The 18527-nt window shown below is 35.0% G+C and overlaps 1 protein-coding gene and 1 long non-coding RNA gene across 2 annotated transcripts in view; one reads left to right on the top strand and one right to left on the bottom strand.

Annotated features, from left to right (window-relative positions):
* The window catches only part of dlc1 (DLC1 Rho GTPase activating protein), a 236967-nt gene that overhangs the window by 169452 nt on the left and 48988 nt on the right, over positions 1–18527 (top strand). The window lies entirely within an intron of this gene.
* LOC137495478 (uncharacterized) lies at positions 6968–10029 on the bottom strand. Its single transcript, XR_011015281.2, has 6 exons — positions 9778–10029; positions 9352–9457; positions 8234–8360; positions 7974–8059; positions 7608–7650; positions 6968–7510 (listed from the first exon to the last, which is right to left on the bottom strand). It is a non-coding gene; the product is annotated as an uncharacterized lncRNA (long non-coding RNA).

The raw sequence follows: 18527 nt of genomic DNA, 5'->3' as shown, positions 1-18527 counted from the left end.
ATTTCCTTGTGAGATCAGGCTGAAGAAAACAACTAATAGTGCAGTTTGGAAACATTGCTCATGTGTTGTAGCGCTGCTGGGGCATAACCCAGACACATAACCTTAATGCATCTTCCTCGGCTTGTAAACTTGTAACCAAACACTTAAGATCGGTTCATGAGATCAGCCAGATGAATGAGTACTGATCGAGTTGTGAAATGTGATTATTATACCAATCTTCAGTCGATAAATCGGAGCATCTCTATCTTTAATTTACAGTCTGATCATTTGCTTTAGTGTTTGGAGTGGCGGGCCTTCTCTGTTGATGTCAGTTTGACAGCTTCAGCCACAATATTCTTAACCACTCCACTATTACTGTTAGACTGCTACAATATAATATGCAAAAAGAAAGCCCCACCCACCACTCAATATTCCGTTTCAGTTGAAAAGTACATTGACACTGAAAAAAACTAAAAAGGTCTCAGCAACTAGGTGCAGATTTTAAGCCTAGTCCAGTTTCATTTAAAGTAAACTTACACTGACTGATTATACAATATTCCACTACAGTACTTTAGTTTAGATGGACACCAGTATTAGTACCATTATTATATAATGACTTAAATATCCAACGTATTTAAACTACGGGCAAGTTCTGTATTAGATGATGTTTTTGCTGGTGAGTTTGTGTTTTAAAATGTTATTTATTTATTTTTATTTTTTTTAGGGTTATGCCTGGAGTCCATACTGCTATGCTACTACTACACCTTTTTCTGTTTTGCAGCTGGACAGGCATCCACTGTGTAAAACATATTCTGGATAAGTTGGCAGTTCCTTTGGCGGAAAATGTATTTTGAATTGATGAATAGACTGAAAAGTATAGTTTTGGAAGCATGGCTATCCACAATCACTGTCTGACTAGACCAATTGTGCATCGGTTCCTGATTAGTCGAGCCCCTCTCACATGACCATTACACAACAAGTACAGATGCCAGCAAAATATGTCCATGTCCACTGAGTGGGAATGGTCAGTGTTCTAGGCTGTATAGAGGGTGAATGGAGATGGTTTTTAAAAATAGCAGTAACATGACAGTCAAGATGAAGAGTGTTTTCATTCTAAAATCCTGTTTTAAAACAAAGCGCAGTCATGTAAATGCAGCCTTAACGTAAAACCTGTCTGTGAAACTAGGCCATAGTTTCTTATTCATATGATGAAGTTGTAGTTTTTTTGTCTATCTATCTATCTATCTATCTATCTATCTATCTATCTATCTATCTATCTATCTATCTATCTATCTATCTATCTATCTATCTATCTCTATCTATCTATCTATCTATCTATCTATCTATCTATCTATCTATCTATCTGTCTGTCTGTCTGTCTGTTTGTTTGTCTGTCCGTTCATCCGTCCGTCCGTCCGTCCGTCCGTCCTATCTGTCTGTCTGTCTGTCTGTCTGTCCATCCTATCTGTCTGTCTGTCTGTCTGTCTGTCCGTCCTATCTGTCTGTCTGTCTGTGTGTCTATCTATCTATCTATCAATTAATCAATCATCTGCCCATCCATCCTTCCTTCCTTCCTTCCATCCATCCATCCATTCATCTATCCATGTTGTTACAGTACATGGTGCAGTATTGCAACCGTGGAACTTATTTATTTCAAGTCTAAGTTACTGTTTTTGCTTCATTTTTTTATAAACTATGTGAGAAATCGTATAGGTTTGTGATCTGTGACTTGATTGATAAATGTGTGATTTCTCAGTATTTTTCACCAAAAAAAAAAAAAAAACATAAGCCAAATTAATTTTCAGTGATAATAGTGTACAGAAATTGTATTTAAAAGCACTGCATATTTTCCACTTTCGCTTTAAATGAGCGTGACATTTGCAACAGTACTCTCTTTTAACTTTTAAAAAGCAGATTTTTCCTGGTGTGCACCTGGTTTGGTTGGGTTTAGGCATGGCTGCTGGTGGTTCAGTGTTCTTCGTCAGAGGTGAGAGTTCAGTTCAGGGTTAAAGGTCAGGAAAGGTAAGGTTAGGTGATCGGCCTGTGCAATCCATTGACCGTCAGTGCAGAAGCTCACACCATATGCTTCCTGCAGCACAACCTGTTTCCATCTGCTTCTCCAAAAGTTAGACTAACTCCCAGAAAATGCTTCCCTGCTTATGTTTTAGTGTTCTCTCACTGATTGACTGATGATGTTTAGACATCCTCATAAATGTATCCTGCTAGTTTTGATTAAAATGCAATGTAAATGTCCATATTTGAACCGTGTTGCGTTAGTAAAACTCATATAATTTTTGAGAATTATCAGCAGTCAGAAATATGCTATTTTAGTTCAAATGACTCAGGCGAACACATTTCTCTATTCATTTACAGACATACCCTTCCTACTGTTATATTGCTTTTTTATTGTTATTTATATCATATTATAAGAAATGAATTACAAATTCTCAAATTACTGTAATTGAGCAGTTTTTTCTCAGGAATACTTAACTATTGTTTACTTAACTATCTTTTACATGAGTGTATTTTAAGCACTGTATCTGTACTTGTACTGCTCTATTTTGATTGAACCTGCAGTCACTACTTTATATGTTTCTGACTAAGTAGAATAATCTGTCCCATTGACTCCTGTCCAATCAAATCTTGCATAGAAAATCACATCAGACAGACTGATCTCAAGACATGGATGTTTGATAAATGTAGCAGACATGTACAATGTTGACACATTAAGGCCCAATCCCAATTCTACCCCTTAACCCTTCCCCTAGTTTTGCGCATGCACGTGAAGGGGTAGTGGTATCCCAATTCTCTTTAGCTTGAAGGCGTAGGGCTAAGGGCAAGGGGTATACATTCCTTCAAACGGAAGTTTGAACCCGGAATTAAGGAGATCCACAAATTAGAATTTTTTGTCATTATTACAAATTTTTACAACAAACAAACATGCATTCTAGTGACCTACCATAGCTGCATATATTATTGTGAAAGCCAATTCACACCACACAAACACCGACAAAAGTATTTTGGCTCATTAAAATTGGGCTTAAAGTGTTGTTACATTAACTAAATCTCATTTAAATGTTTAATTATATTTTTATTTGAAGCACACCCTTAAATGTAAGTATCACGCTACAATTGTAAGCTACAGTTTTAATGTGTAGGGTGTAAAGTGGAATGATTTCCACAGCATAATACTTGGGAACTTTTAGAAGTGCTACTTTTCACTCCTACTTTGAGTAGTATAGTATTTTGAACAGATCATTTTACTCTACTTGCAGTACATTGTTTTGGCAAGTAATGATACTTTTACGTGAGTATGATTTTTATTTTAATACCCTTTTCACCATGTCTACACCTAATTTTCACTTTTCTGAGCCAGCGTTCAGATTTCCTGTTTGTGAATGCACAAAGTGAAGCTATATTTAAGCAGAATTCTAAGATTTCTTCCCCTAAGGCCATGACTTATTAACAGTTGTAGTTTGTTGATTGGCACAAACTTGGCAACCGATGTACTCAATCGTACCTTGGCTGAGTTTGGCCCCTGAAGCCATATATAATTGTGCCAGCAATAGGAATGCGCTTGAATCACAGTCCATGAAATCACAGCCAAATAATATTTTAGGCCATCTGTCTTGAGTGTTAGTCTGCTATATAACACTTCTGAAGCATGACATCTGCTTTGAAATGCAAGCTCATGAAAGCGCATTAGTCACACGAGACAGAGATAAACCAGATGATGTGCTCCTTTAAAGGCTCACAAATGACTGCGTTTTGGTTTGCTTGTTATCTTGTTATTGCCTTTTACACAGACGGCAAGTTCATGTGCTGATTGTGAATCTGCACTCCATTGAGTTACTGACCAAATTAACCAAATTTAGTGTCTATTGTAAAGTGTTATCTGCTAGATCACTGCGGTCATGAGTAAATGACTCTGTGAACTACAGGATGTCCTGATCTTGGCTTGTTAGGCACATCATTAGAATGAGATTGTGGCTTGTGGACCCAAATTTTAAAAATTACAAATAAAGATGATGATGATGATGATGATGATAGAGTCATCATGATTGAATGCTTTGTTGACCTTTTGTCATAAAATATAACTATTAAAATAATTGTTGTTTTGCATTTCTTTACTATATTAGACATACAAATGTGCTTGAAAATAAAGAAAAAATATTATCATTAATAATAATAATAATAATAAAATATTAGCAGTCATAATTTTAGTAATAGTAGTAGCTTTTCATCTGTTTTATGAAATATTTAAGTTTTAGTACATTGTTGCCATGTAAATCTACACTTTACGGATTTTTCCTCAAAAAATGTATATCTACTAAACATTTACTCACTCTTTCAAAACTCAAAGTTTTTTTTAGAAATGATTTTTGTTTTTTATGTTGAAAAAAAACATATATATTGCAATTAATATATAATACAGTTTTTTTTATTCTGTAGTATTTTTAATGTAGCTTTTTTTAGTTTATTTTGAATGTTTGTTTCATGACATGCACTCTGCCAGTTTGATTGATTTATTATTGTATTTTTCTATTTTGTTTTATGATTTTTATTTACATTGAAATAAAAACATTTTAATTCTGTTGGTTTGATATAAGGTTTTTATTCTATTCAATATTTTACTTAACAATAACTGTAATTGTATTGTAATAATTATTTCAATAAACAATTTATTAATAAAAGTAACATAATACACAAACACACTGCTATTATTAATGATAACATTATTTTGTAGTAGTAGTAGTAGTACAACCGTTTAATAATAATAGTAATAATAATAATAATAATAATAATAATAATAATAATAATGATAATAATAATAATAATAATAATAATAATAATAATAATAATAATAATAATAATAATAATAAATCAATTGGGTTATTATTTCTGTTGCAAAGCAATAAAAATCAATAACAACAAAAAGATCCAGTAATGACATCATATGAACAAGGAAACATATGTTGTTACAATATATGTGTTGTTTTTATTAAAGTGTATACAGTATGTGATGTGCTGGTCCACTGTCATGATTTGTGCTTCTTGAATGTTTATAATTAATGTATATTATTTAAGTGATTTTTATTACATTTGTTAAGTCAGTTTTGACAGCACAGTGGTTTCCACTCTATATTAGCTTTTTAGTAATATGTAATATTATAAATAAAATATTTATATAGTATATCACAGTCCACATTAGGAATTAAAGTCAATGGGGTTTGTGCAAGACTTTTCATTTCAGTCAGCCAGTCCCAGGGCTTCCGGTGGAAAATCTTCACTGCCTGAATAAGATGTGATATGAAGTGGGTATCAGACCAATCAAGAAACACTGCATTAAATTCTATTTTTCTGTGACATGTCTTTAAAATATGGAAATTAATTTTACCCCAGTAATTTCAATGAAATTTCTGCTCTAGCCTGCTGCTAGTGATGGTGCCTGTGTTTAAAGGGTCTTTCATTTCTTTTTTTTTTTTACTTTACAACAAAATGGATGCTGTTTAACTGATTATATTTGAATTACTTTACAACATCGATGCTGTTAAAGGAACCTTATAAAATTGAAAATAAACACATAAAGCTTTCGCCGGAAGTTCATCATTGGCTGAAAAACACTAGCTGTGCATGTATCCCATTCAATTCATCTGTATTTCTATAGCACTTTTACAATGTAGATTGTGTCAAAGCAGCTTAACATAGAAGTTCTAGTAAATTAAAACTGTCCGTGGAGTTTTCAGAGTTGAAGTTCAGTTTAGGACATATTAACATATCATAATGAGTTGAGCAATTAGTCCAGATTTAATAACTGACTTCAAGCTGTTGAATGGTCATCAATTGTTCCTTACCAAAAGAGAAATTGTATCACTACAGAAATACTTAGAAATAATGTTTAACATTTAAAATAAAAAAACAAATACACATTGTTCTTGTTTCAAATGTAACTTTAAAGGGCTACTAGGATAAATATCATCTTTTGTAAGCTGTTTGAACAGAACTGTGTGTAGGCTGTGAGTCCACAGTCATATTGGGGTGATATAAAGCCAATAAGTCTCTGTTTTTTAATGTCCTGACGTTAAAATAGGATCAAAATCCCTCCCATTTTGAAGTCCACCTAAATGTGACGTAGGAGTGCAGTTTCCTCGCCCACCGAATTGATTTACAGTTGTGTATTAACATGTCTCCGTAGAAACGTGTGTAATCATATCAACAAGACAGGATGTGCACAAAGCAACTGGGATTGAAAGATCTGTTCAACTCTCTGTGATCATCAATCATCATCAAATGTGATTAAGAATGAGTTTTACAAGTTTAAAACATTTTTAAAACAGTGCATGTTTGTAATGAATTACAGCAATTTTACCGTCTTTTTACTGATTTGTGGACGATAAATCAGGTTTATTTTGTGTATTAACGTAACGGATATCCATACAGCAGTGGATATTAACATGTATTCTGTTACATTTGCTGTGCAAAAACAGTGCAAATATAAATGTGCTCACTGTGTGTTTGTTTGTGTGTGTGTCCACTGTGTTTGTGTGCATGAACTTTGTAACCACATTGTATGTGACTCATCGTTGCAGAAAGGCTTGAATTAACTCCACAACAAATACATCAAATAATCATTGGGAAAGTTCTTACTGTAGTATTTTTCACAAACGTTGCGTGAGATCTGCTTCCTTCATGTCTGTCACTGTGCTGTTTATCTGATGAAGCCTACACAGCAAAATATGGGGACCCAAAACAACTCTATGGGTGTTAATTTCAACCCTTTGAAAGTGTCTCATGGGGTCCACTCAAAACAAAGTTAAATCAACACTTTCAAAAGGGTTGGCACATTGACACCGAAGTAAGGGTTAATTTTAACTCTGGGCAGAGTTAAAATATGTAACTATATTTAACACCGCCTGGTGTAATATATTGTTATTTTATTCAACTCTCTTGAGTGTAAATATGGTAAAAAGGTCAAATAGACTGTAAATTACAAAATAAAAAACATTTTATTTGAAAACATTCACCACTTCAACAATTCATTCAGTTTTTAAAATGCAACAATGTCAAATATGCTTTAAATGTTTTATTATTACAGACAGTATCAACAAAATATGTATGACCAGTGCTCAAAAAGGCTGTTTCAGTCCTTTAGTCCAAACTTGATGTTTCATCAGAGCCATATAAAAGTTCAATATAGCGTCACTCATAGTTTTCTTCTGAACGCATAGTTTTCTTCTGAAATTACATTTTAAACAACTTGGCGTGCAAATCTTTCACTTCTGGTGTTTCCTTGGTCCTCCATATCAAACACAGCAGTTTAAATGAAGGTATAAATGCTGTAAACTTGTGTGAAAACAAACTGGAGCTAGGAAATCTCATCAAGCTTGTCCTGTGAATGAAGTGCTTCCCAGCCACAGGATGATCTTTTTATCCATGACGATGTAGTAGCTGCTGATCGCTCGTCTGGTGGTTCCTGATGCACGGATATAGGGTGATGCTCATCTAAGAACTCTTCAAGACTCCAGCATGACTAAGAAAAATGTTTGAAAACAAATTGCAATCAAATTCTATGATATATTTAAAAGAACATTTAAAGTAAATAAAACATTCAAGAAATCTAAACTCACCTTTTGAAAATCTTCATGATGATCCACAACTTGACTCTCCCAGCTGGTTGAGGATATGGAAAAGTAGAAAAAACACATATATCACTGTTGGATCTCCAAACACAATTAGGTTAACCACTATGACTAGAACTGGAAAAACAGGCAGCTGTCTGTCCAGAATCCTGAATTTAATACAACACTTGGAGCAAAATTTAGAGGAGCTTAAAATCTTTTATATCATTTAGTGATGCTGACTTCCCCAAAATATTGGCCACAGTGTAAAAAATATTCATAAACTTACAGTTTTCTGTAAGCGTGTGCGTGTGTGCGCGCGTGTGTGTGTGTGTGTGTGTTTGTGTGTGTGTGTGTGCGTGCGTGTTTCTTTACCAGATTCAACTTGTTAGGCCCTTTCAGGTCCAGTATTGACGCCACCTTTCCTGGAGTCTAGCAGATGTTTCAGGTCCAAATATAATCTAAAATATTAGGATAAGCAGAAGAGGAAAAGTGCAAAGCAGAGCAAAACATTATTTAAGTAACAGTTCACCCACAATACAAAACTTATCACCTTCATGTCATTTGTTATTCTCTAATGCTCTAATACCCTCTCAGCTTATTGTGAAACAAATACAGAACTTTATCAAACATACCTTCATTATTATCACCACATATGACCAAGAAGGTGTGCTTGGTCATTTCACCAACTCTGGAAATACACCATCCGTCTCTAATCAGCCACCGTCACAGGGTCTTGTGTTATTGTATAGAGAACTGTGGCTGTTAAAAAACAACAACACATTAGTATCAAACACATATGCATAACCTTCAGATAAAAAAAGAGAGATGAACATCACAAAGTATGCCTCACACTTTTTCAGATATCTTTTGATTCAGATGTTGATTATTGATAATAAATCTACAAATCAAACCTGTATCATCAAACCTGTATCATCAGGCTGCTCAAATATGAATCAGTTGATTAACTTTACAGACAGGTGGCTGTTTACAACGCACTAAATTGTCTTTAATAAAACGTAAATGTTGTGTACAGTACATGCTAAGTTTAGCCTATAGTTTTAGCACAATATCATGTGGGAGAAAAAGCTTGACTAAGATGTTCCTGACTACAGAAATAGCCTAACTTACTAACGTCAGACATCCCGAGTTGGGAAAAGTCATTTTCGGGGGATACAGAGGTGATTTGCGGGAGGTAGCGGGAGAGATGAAGACCTGAAGAGCAATGAGATGAGTTACGCGCGACGTACCTAAAGAGCGGTGGGGGTGACTTGCGCGCGACGTACCTGAAGAGCTGGGAGGGATGCGGTGGAGAGGGGTGTGAAAAGTGTTTAATGACCGGGCGGGAGACGCGCGATTTCCAGGAGATTATCATTCATTTGCGGGCATCTACTTGGGCATCTGGGAGTCTCTGTGCATTTGCGGGATAACGTTAACGTTAGTCTTAGTCCCGCAACTTCCGGGAGACTTCTGTAACGTCAAATGTCTGATAAAGTGCAAACGCGGTCATTTAAAGACATTAATGTTAACATTCCGACTTTAATGGTTGTCAACACTTAATATAATTCAAGCGTAACTGTTACGTTATCACACAAGTCTATGGACTAACGGTAACGTTATATGGACAGCCACGAATGAACCAGTTTAAAAGGGCCGCGGTGTTTAAAAAAAACAAATTAACGTACACGTATAACAAACAATCATATGTTTCAGTCAGGAAGCCTTTTACAAGTAAGCATGTTCATTTACTCACCAGATATGTTTTAGAAAGTCTCCAGGGCTCATGGAAACCGTCCTGTGTTGCCGTTAGCATCCGGGCAGAGTAGGCTAGGCGCTCCGGGGATTCCCTTGCTAGTTTGCTTCGAATTAAAGAAGAAGTGTCGATTTTATTTTACAGATGGGTAACAACGCACAAAATGGCATTAAGCGTGACAGAAATGTGTTGAACATGTACATTTGATGTTTTTATGCACTATGTATGCGTGAGCATATATAAAAACATTCTTGAAAAGAAGTCAATAGTAATGCAGTTAAGCTAGATACACAAACGACCATGAATGAACCGCAGAAGTTTAAAATTGTCACTCCATTCTAAAGTTATTAACTTAACAATATGTTTACAACTGTATTTCCTTAAAGAAAGTCAGTAAAATACCAACATTTAGGTAGTTTGACTCACCAGTTGCTGTTCTAAACCTCAGATGGAAAATGGCGTCTAGAAAATTCTTCAGTGACTGGGGCTGCATGAATTCCCGGATGTTGGAAATAACACCACCAAGTGTTGAAAAGATAACTCCTTGATTTCGCACTGAATAAAATCAAATTTAACTCTTATTATATTCATTTATCAAAATCTAACTCTTTAACGTCAACACTTTACTCTGAAATGCTTCAACACCGAGAATTTAACTCTGATGAATTTGCTGTGTAGGCGGAGATTGAGGCACACTTTGACAGGCACATGGGAAAAGTGGGCGGAGAGAACTAGCATTAAAGGCACAGGCAACAAAAACAGCTACATTGTGTTCAGAGCAGAAAATCACAATATTCTGAAAGGTATAAAAAATAATCTGACGGGTGTTTTAAGCTGAAACTTTACAGACACATTCTGGAGACATAAAAGGCTTATCTTAAATATTGAAAAAGAGATAAAACAGGTGCCCTTTAACATAAAACTCAGTGTCTTTTGGAATTTTCTGAGGATTATATTAGATCCAAAAATATGCCTTTTTGTTAACTCCACAGTCATTTGTTTGTTTTTTATTAGTCATGCACAAGTATGCCAGTGGTTTCCTGACTAGACTTCTGTGTAGTATTTTTGACCATGGCATGAAGCGGCGCAGCTCTTTTTTTATTTGGAGTTTATTTTTTCAACACTGACTTTAAATTGAGCGTAGTTTACGATCTACGGGTTGCAGAATCTGTTCAGAGTCATTAAGAAATGCAAAAATCATATTAATCACAATTTGGCTCGGGGAGACAAGCGGAGACTGGAAAGGTTTACCATTTTTTTAGTAACTCTCCATCAGCAAATCTCTTCATTAAACATCATTTATGCGAAATGGACCATGTTGAAGACTCGAAGGCAAGTTAAGTGTTGATGAGAGTCTATATGAGGAAAGAATCACACATTTCCAGTGAGGGAGATTGATGACAGCGGTGTGAATCATTACCAAATGCCCAGTTGGAGAAAAAAAAGGGAAAGAGTGTCTAAAAATGGCTCATGGTAATGTGAGTTACATAAAAGGAGACTGAGTAAATTGAGCTGAAGTAAAGTAAACATAACTGTGGCTACTTCATCGTTTGCTCTCATGTTGAACTCTTGATCTCCTTCTCTTCCATGAGCTCACATTCACACACACGATTGTCTCTGCATGTGTCTCCAACTAAAGCAAACCATCTGTAATCTCTTCTCTTCATGCATGACTAATTAGAAAAATATGAGCCATTATTTGGAGGTGGTGGGTTCTTTGCCCACCATGCACACATATTTCTTTATGAGTGAGTGGTAAAGCAAGACCGTGCATGTGTTGCTTTGTTTTGCGCACACATGTGTGGTGGTAACATTTGTTCATTTGTATGAAAATGGCTGTGGTTTGGCACATCATTATTAAAACCTACAGGATGATTGGAAATGAGACATCACTTTTTTCATGTTTTTCTTTTTTTTTACAACCGTACAATGTGCGATTTAGACCATTTTGAGAGCATGTTTAATTCAGAACACAATAACTAAACCGTTAAAAGCGTCTAGTTACTTAAGTGAGTCAACCTGTTGCATTGAAAAAAGGAAAGTTGCCTTTACTTAAAATTTATATTTACACCCACAACAGGAATGATTTTTTATGTTAACATTCTTGACTATTTTGCAACTACATGTAAGTTATCTGTCATTAGAGTATTAGTAAACTATCTGCTTGAAGAGACCATAATATTTATTGAAAAAGGTCATATTTTGGTCTCCACCAGTCTGATATGGATGGAAGGTCAGACAACACTTTCATTGTCTTATAATATGTATTTATTTTTGCCTAATTATCTCAACAACTTCCCAGTGATTTGTTGCAGCTGGAAGGGCATCCACTGCGTAAAACATATGCTGGATAAGTTAGTGGTTCATTCTGCAGATTAATAAATGGACAAACCGAAAAGAAAATGAATGAATGAATGAATAAATTAATGAATCAATCAATCAATGAATCAATCAATCAATCAATCAATCCCAATGACTCCCATATGATTTGTTCAGCGATTATTTGTTCCCAAACCCCTCCTTAGTGTGATGCTAACCTGCGCTGATTGGCTCGATGAGCCATTCTGTTGCGATTGGTCGACTGCGTTTAGCACAAGACAGAGAGAAACGCCCACCACAGCTTATCAACATTGTTGTAGTCAGAGAGTGTATGTGTGAGCCCAGTAAAGGAGTGCATTAAAGCAATGCAGCATATTGCTCTGTTCTTAACATGACACACATTCAGTATTAATCCACACAGTGGCAAAAGCTGAACTATGTTGAAACTTGACCCCCACATGTGTGTGGGAACCGGTGACGGTGGCCATAGCAATGACAAACGGCAGAGGATTGCAAGCTGACAAACACGTTAAAATCTGTAAAGACAAATTCGGCAAACATCGCGTTTTCAGCGTAGATTTAGATGCGATTTGAGAATATAAAGAGTTAACCAGATACACTTTAAGCTGCGTGGAGTGGTTACAAGTAACAAAACACAATTAAATACATATTTTGCAAGCTAGAGAAAACAAGGAGGCAACTATTTTGATCACACTTATTACAAAGTCCCACATCAATAGTTTTTTCTGAATCCCCCATTGCAGGGTAACTTATTGCATTAATCGCCAGAACGTTCACTCATTAATGTTCACTCATCTTCAGTCATGATCAGTCCCACACACACCTGCACTCTGCTAGCGTTTGAAGGAAAATGCAAGTTCATGGTTTACCAGATCTGGCACAGAACATATTTGGTATTGTTTCTTGCCAAGGTAAATAGAAACAGGCAAAAGATCTGAACGAATGACAAATCATTTAAACGACTCAAATATTTTATTAAAAGATTGATATTTTTAAACAAGGTACACTTTCAGATTTAAACCTCAGCTGACTGTTTTCTTTCACTTAGAGCTGTTACACACTGCATGCACTGCAAAAAATATTTTCTTCGATTTTTTTTTTTTTTTGTCTTGTTTTAGTCCAAATATCTAAAAATTCTTAAATCAAGATAAATTTTCTAAACAAGCAAAAATATTATTTTGTGTTAAGAAATAATGTGCCAATATTAAGTAAGTTTTTGCTTAAAACAAACAAAATGATCTGCCAAAGGGTAAGCTAAATAATATTATGTCAAAATGAAAAACAATATTATTTTGCTTACCTCACTGGCAGATTATTTTGCTGTTTTTAAGGAAAACATATTGGTCCAATTGCCTTGTTATGATTACAGATGAGATACCTGCCGCGGTCAATCATATCACGTGCTCCTCTCTAAATTAGTTTGCGAAACTTCACTTATTGATGATGTCTGTGGATATCGAAAATAAACTGCAACTATAAAATAAACAGTGAAACTCTGACCAATGTCAAGAGAGTTTACTCGCACATAACTTGTTTGAACTGTTTTGGTCCGTTTAGAAACTTGTTGTCTGCAAGCGAACTGCAACAAGAACAAAACACAAACTGTAACATTTTTAATCACTGTTTTGGAAAAAAAAACAATCAATCTACAGGTGTAAGAGCATCCTAAATTTAAGCACAGAATGTTGGAAACCCTAGAAAAGGGGTTTAATTAAATGTACGTAGTGGAGGGGGAAACTGAGAGTTAGTGGAAATGCTGTTTCTACGTCACGTAACCTATAATCAACAGAATGTCTAAAGAAGACCATCAAAATAAAATCTTACCACTAAGGTTAACAAAGTAAACCTTTTTAGTTAAACAAACAACACATTGATATAAAATACACCACTCCACCTGCATACTTTTGTCTGGGAAGACACAAATACAGATGTGTGGAATGATACAAATGTCTGCTTCTTTTGCATATCTGCTCTCAATCCAGCATTTGGCCAATCAGATTAAAGAACAGGAGCTTACTGCTGCGTAATTATATTTATAAATTCCTTCACCCCTTGATGATTTGAGTTTGGACCTTAAAATTCAGGAATATTTGTTTATATAAGAATAACAATTTGCGTGAAAGTATTTATCCAGTGCTGAACGCTAAAATTCTGTATTATTTTCATTTGAAAACTTGACTTAAGGTTATGAAACGTCTAGTAGATTTCTGTCTTCTTTCCTCAGTTTAAATATCTATTTCCTGTAAGTAATTTGGCTTGATTTCCAATGGTTATGATGTATTTGTGAGTTTCAGTAGCTAACAGCTATTCCATCCATATAGCTATTTAGTTATTAAGAGTTCTGACACTTACACTGTGAGAAAACTATGCTGTTCGGCCAGCTGACAATACTCAACTCCCAGCCGTCTTCTAATATATCCTCATATAGCCTGGAATGTAAGAACAAGAGATGAAAAAGAGAACAGAAAATAAAGTGTGGCAGTGATGAATCGTGCATGTTCAGGGATGTTGGAGCTTCGTTATGACCATGCCACTCAAAAGTGCATTTGAGCTTAACACTGGGCTATCATGGTTTTAAACCCACCTTTAACCTGTGTAAAGGAACATTTCATATTGTCATAGCATAGTATTTTTATTTTTTATTTTTTCTGAGCTTATGAAACCCTCTTCTATAGCACCACTTTTGTGGTGTTATTCCTGCATTTCAGGACCAAACTTGCACAGTGTGAAACAACATAGTGTTATAATGTTAAAGATTAACACTTATCAAATCAAAAAGTCAGTTTTGTGTCTCTCGTTAGCATGTTCTGTACAGTCAGAAGCACAGAATGATGTTTCAAGAGTTCACACTTAGCTGATGATTGGTAATAAGCTTGTTTGGCATGCTGTCCTGGGAGAGAGCCATGAGCTCATGAGATCCTCGAGCCTGGAGCTCCCTCCAGTTTGCAGGGCGAGAGGGGAGTTTGAGCTCAGGTAGATCTCGCTGCCTTGCAACAATGAATCTTATGAAAAGTGCTATACAAATACATTTGAATTAAAGTGAATGTAATACATATTCAGCAAATTGGAAAGGTTCATTCATGACCAAAACATTTGCTCTCTAAAGATGCTGTAACATTTACCGTTGTCAGGTAAATGTTTGCAAGTTAAATACAGAAATTTCTTTAGAAATCCATGCTATTGGGAATTTCACAATGGCCAATTTCCCTGTGTAGAAATGTCAAAATGTGTATTTGAATTTCCTGCACTAAACAAGAAAGATCATATGGAATTAAGAAGTTTTTCAACAAGTTGGCTTTTTCTGACATTTTTAATCTGATATTGCGAAATAAGTTTGCACAATTTGTAATTTATGAACATGAAAGTCAGATTTTGTTTCTGCTCTGATATCCACAAACTTATGTCAAGTGTTGTGGGTGTGTTTAAATCAGGACTGGTAAGAGAACATTGTGGGGTTATTTGTTTATTTGTTCTTTTTTTCTTTTCTTTGTGCCTCAAAATCAGTCTTAGAATTTCAGATGGCAAAGTTTAAATTCCATCTTTCCAATAAGCTTCAACTACACATACCATAATGTATAAGAATTAGGTCAGATGCAAAGAGTAGATGTTGTTTAGTGGCTGTCTTATCGCATTCAATCACAAAAGTTTTCATACTGTGAGAATGTACTATGTACATTGTAAGCACACTGCCTGACAAAAGTCTTGTCGCCTATCCAAGTTTTAGGAACAACAAATAATAACTTAACTTCTAGTTGATCATTTGGTTTCAGAAGTGGCTTATATGAAAGACAAAGGCCTCTAGATTACGCTTGTTTTACCAAAATAAAATATGATCATGCCTTGATTTTTAATTATTTAATTAGGAAAGTAAGATTTAACTTTGCTTAGACTAAAGTCTTGTCATTTAACAGAAATAATGTACAGTATAGAATATAAAGTCATGGTGCACTGGAAAAAGAATTAATATTGTGTATAATTCCCATGAGTTTGGAGGACTGCATCCATTCATCCCTGCAATGACTCAAAGAACCTATTAATAAAGTCTTCCGGAATGGCAAAGAAAGCGTTCTTGCAGGACATCAGGATGCTTTGGATTTATTTTTAATCCCTCCTCCATCTTACCCCAAATATGCTCAATAATGTTCATTTCTGGTGACCGGGCTGGCCAATCCTGGAGAACTTTTTTGCTTTCAGGAACGTTGATGAGGAAGCTGAAGTATGAAAAGGAGTGCTATGCTGTTTAAGAATTTGCCCTCTCCTGTGGTTTGTAATGTCTTAATGTAATGTTGAAAATATCTTGATACCTCAGGCTGTTGATGTTGTCATCCACTCTACAGACCTCTCACACACCCCCATACTAAATGTAACTCCAAACCATAATTTTTTCTTTACCAAACTTGACTGATTTCTATGAGAATCTTGGGTCCATGCAGGTTCCAATGGTTCTTTAGTATTTGTGAAGATTGACAGGCAGTTCAACAGATACATTGGAAAATAATAATAATAATAATAATAATAATAATAATACATTTTATTTGTAATACGCTTTTCTTATACTCAAAGCGCTAAAAGTCTACCTTCTGCCACTTTTCCAAATGATCAACTAGAAGTCAAGTTATTATTTGTTGTTCTTACAATTGGGATCAACGACAAGACGTTTGTTACATTAAGATTTAGTAGTTTAGCACACACTTTTCCTAAAGTGACCTACAAATGAGGTGGCATTAAGCTATTCAACATGAAGAAGAAGCAACTTATATTATATAAAGGTACTGATATTAATTATTCAAGTTTCAGACTGTGTTTAACAGTGCTCCTGATCGAATTGCCAAAAACACAACTTGATTCCAGGTATAAACAGGCCCAGAAAGTTGATTTAATAAATGTGTGCTTCATACTGTACATTTTACATTATACATGTTTATTGGATGAGAGGCCTAAATGCATTACTGTCCAAACAAACAATAAATAAATAAATAAATAAATAAATAAATAAATAAATAAATAAATAAATAAATAAATAAATAAAAATTCTTCAATCACATCAACTACATTCATTCAACTAATGGTTTACTTTGGGAAGCACTGCATGCATAACTTGGAAAGTAAATCTGTGGAGGACAGTGGTTTAAATTTGATTCACACCTGACTACCATAGAAGGTAAAGTATTTCTGGTGTGCACGGTCGACTCTGCCAAGACATGCAGCTGAAATATAGATTATTATATTTTTAACACTGAATCGTGTTTCTGTAATCTGCCAAATCTGTTCAAATGCATAAACATTTTTCTTTTCCCCCTAGTCACAATACTGCATAACCTTAAGTGACTTTCTCACATACAGTACAGTATGCATGTTTCATGAGCGAATGCCATATCCAGTTCATCTTTCTCTGGCTGACGTCATGTGAATGCATCTGCTGTTACCGCCAAACATTTGTTGCCCATTTTCTGGACACGCATATGGCATCGCAACACATGCATGCACATAAGTCATCCCGCATATGCACATTAGCGCATACATTCACCTTTTGACCCCCATTATGGGCAAATATTTTGAATCTCAGACTTGTCAGAATGCATTGAGACCATGTTTCTAGAAAGTTTTCTCCCTCAGGGCCTCCTGAATTCCAGACTGCTCATGAGGAGAGCCAGAAGTCATCCATCTCTGCTCTCTGTATATATCTCCATAACAGCTGTGTACACTAATGCTGTGATACACGTACAGCTGCTTAGCTCATGGAAAAATCCCGATTGGGGAACTGCCAAAGCGGGCAATTATAAATTATGCTAACTTCTTAAAAATCGTAGGGAAATTTTTGCAAGTCAGCAAATCTAATAACAAACGACTGGGCTAAATTCTAAAGAGAACGGAGGGTTCATTGCTGATTTTACTGATATCTATTGAGGAAGCTGAGGATTTGATTATGCATAAAAACTAAAATGTCCCAGGCAAAAAAATAATAATAGTAATGCATTTTATTTAAAGGAAAGGGATGTGTGGTCAACCTAACTTGGGGAGCATGTGTAAAAGTCTTGTGTTTTGTGGTTATTACAACCAAAGATTTTAAATTCTGTCATTAAACATGCTCATTTCATTTCAATCACCTGAAAATTTGATTATTTTGGAACAAGAGTTTATATATTTTAGATTAAATATTTGCTCACAAACATGCACATACAACAAGAAAAATAAGTATTGAACAGGTCACGTTTTTTCCTAAGAACAGTATTTCCAATGGAGCTGTTGACATGATGGAATTGAAACAGATTTTGGTAAAAAATCCAAACAATCCAAACATAAAAAATAAAAAAATAAAAATGAATTGTGTGTAATAACAATGGTATGACACAAAGAGAAAGCACTGGACTACTGAAATGTATTTAACACTTTATATAAAAGGATTTTTTGGTCATAGCAGTCCACAGATACTCCTCATATGGACAATAAAGTCACATTAATTGCTCAGACTTCAACAGAGTCTGAAATCCTTGATAGTTCTGTGTGTCTTGTCTATCAAATCTGAGCTTTATTTTGTATTTTCTATTGGAATCAAGTCCGATCTTTGTCTTGCTATAATGTCCACTCTGGTTTCATCTTCATAATCCTGGTAATGTAGATGTTGGACTAAAGCAGCTGGTATTAATTTACACTGAGGAAGGGCAGAGGTTTGCTGAAGTACTACTGAGAGATTTCTGCTGCTGTCTGGGCTTTCACTGCCTTTCTACATGTTCTTCATGTGTTTAATACTTTTTCATATTATTTTATTACACAAAACTTCATTTGTAAACTAATTAGTTTTGTTTTCTTTGCATATATGGATTCCTTTGGTTGTT

This window comes from Danio rerio, chromosome 1 (assembly GCF_049306965.1).
Source record: "Danio rerio strain Tuebingen ecotype United States chromosome 1, GRCz12tu, whole genome shotgun sequence".
In the NCBI taxonomy this organism is placed as follows: Eukaryota; Metazoa; Chordata; class Actinopteri; order Cypriniformes; family Danionidae; genus Danio; species Danio rerio.
This window is presented reverse-complemented; position numbering and strand designations above follow the sequence as displayed.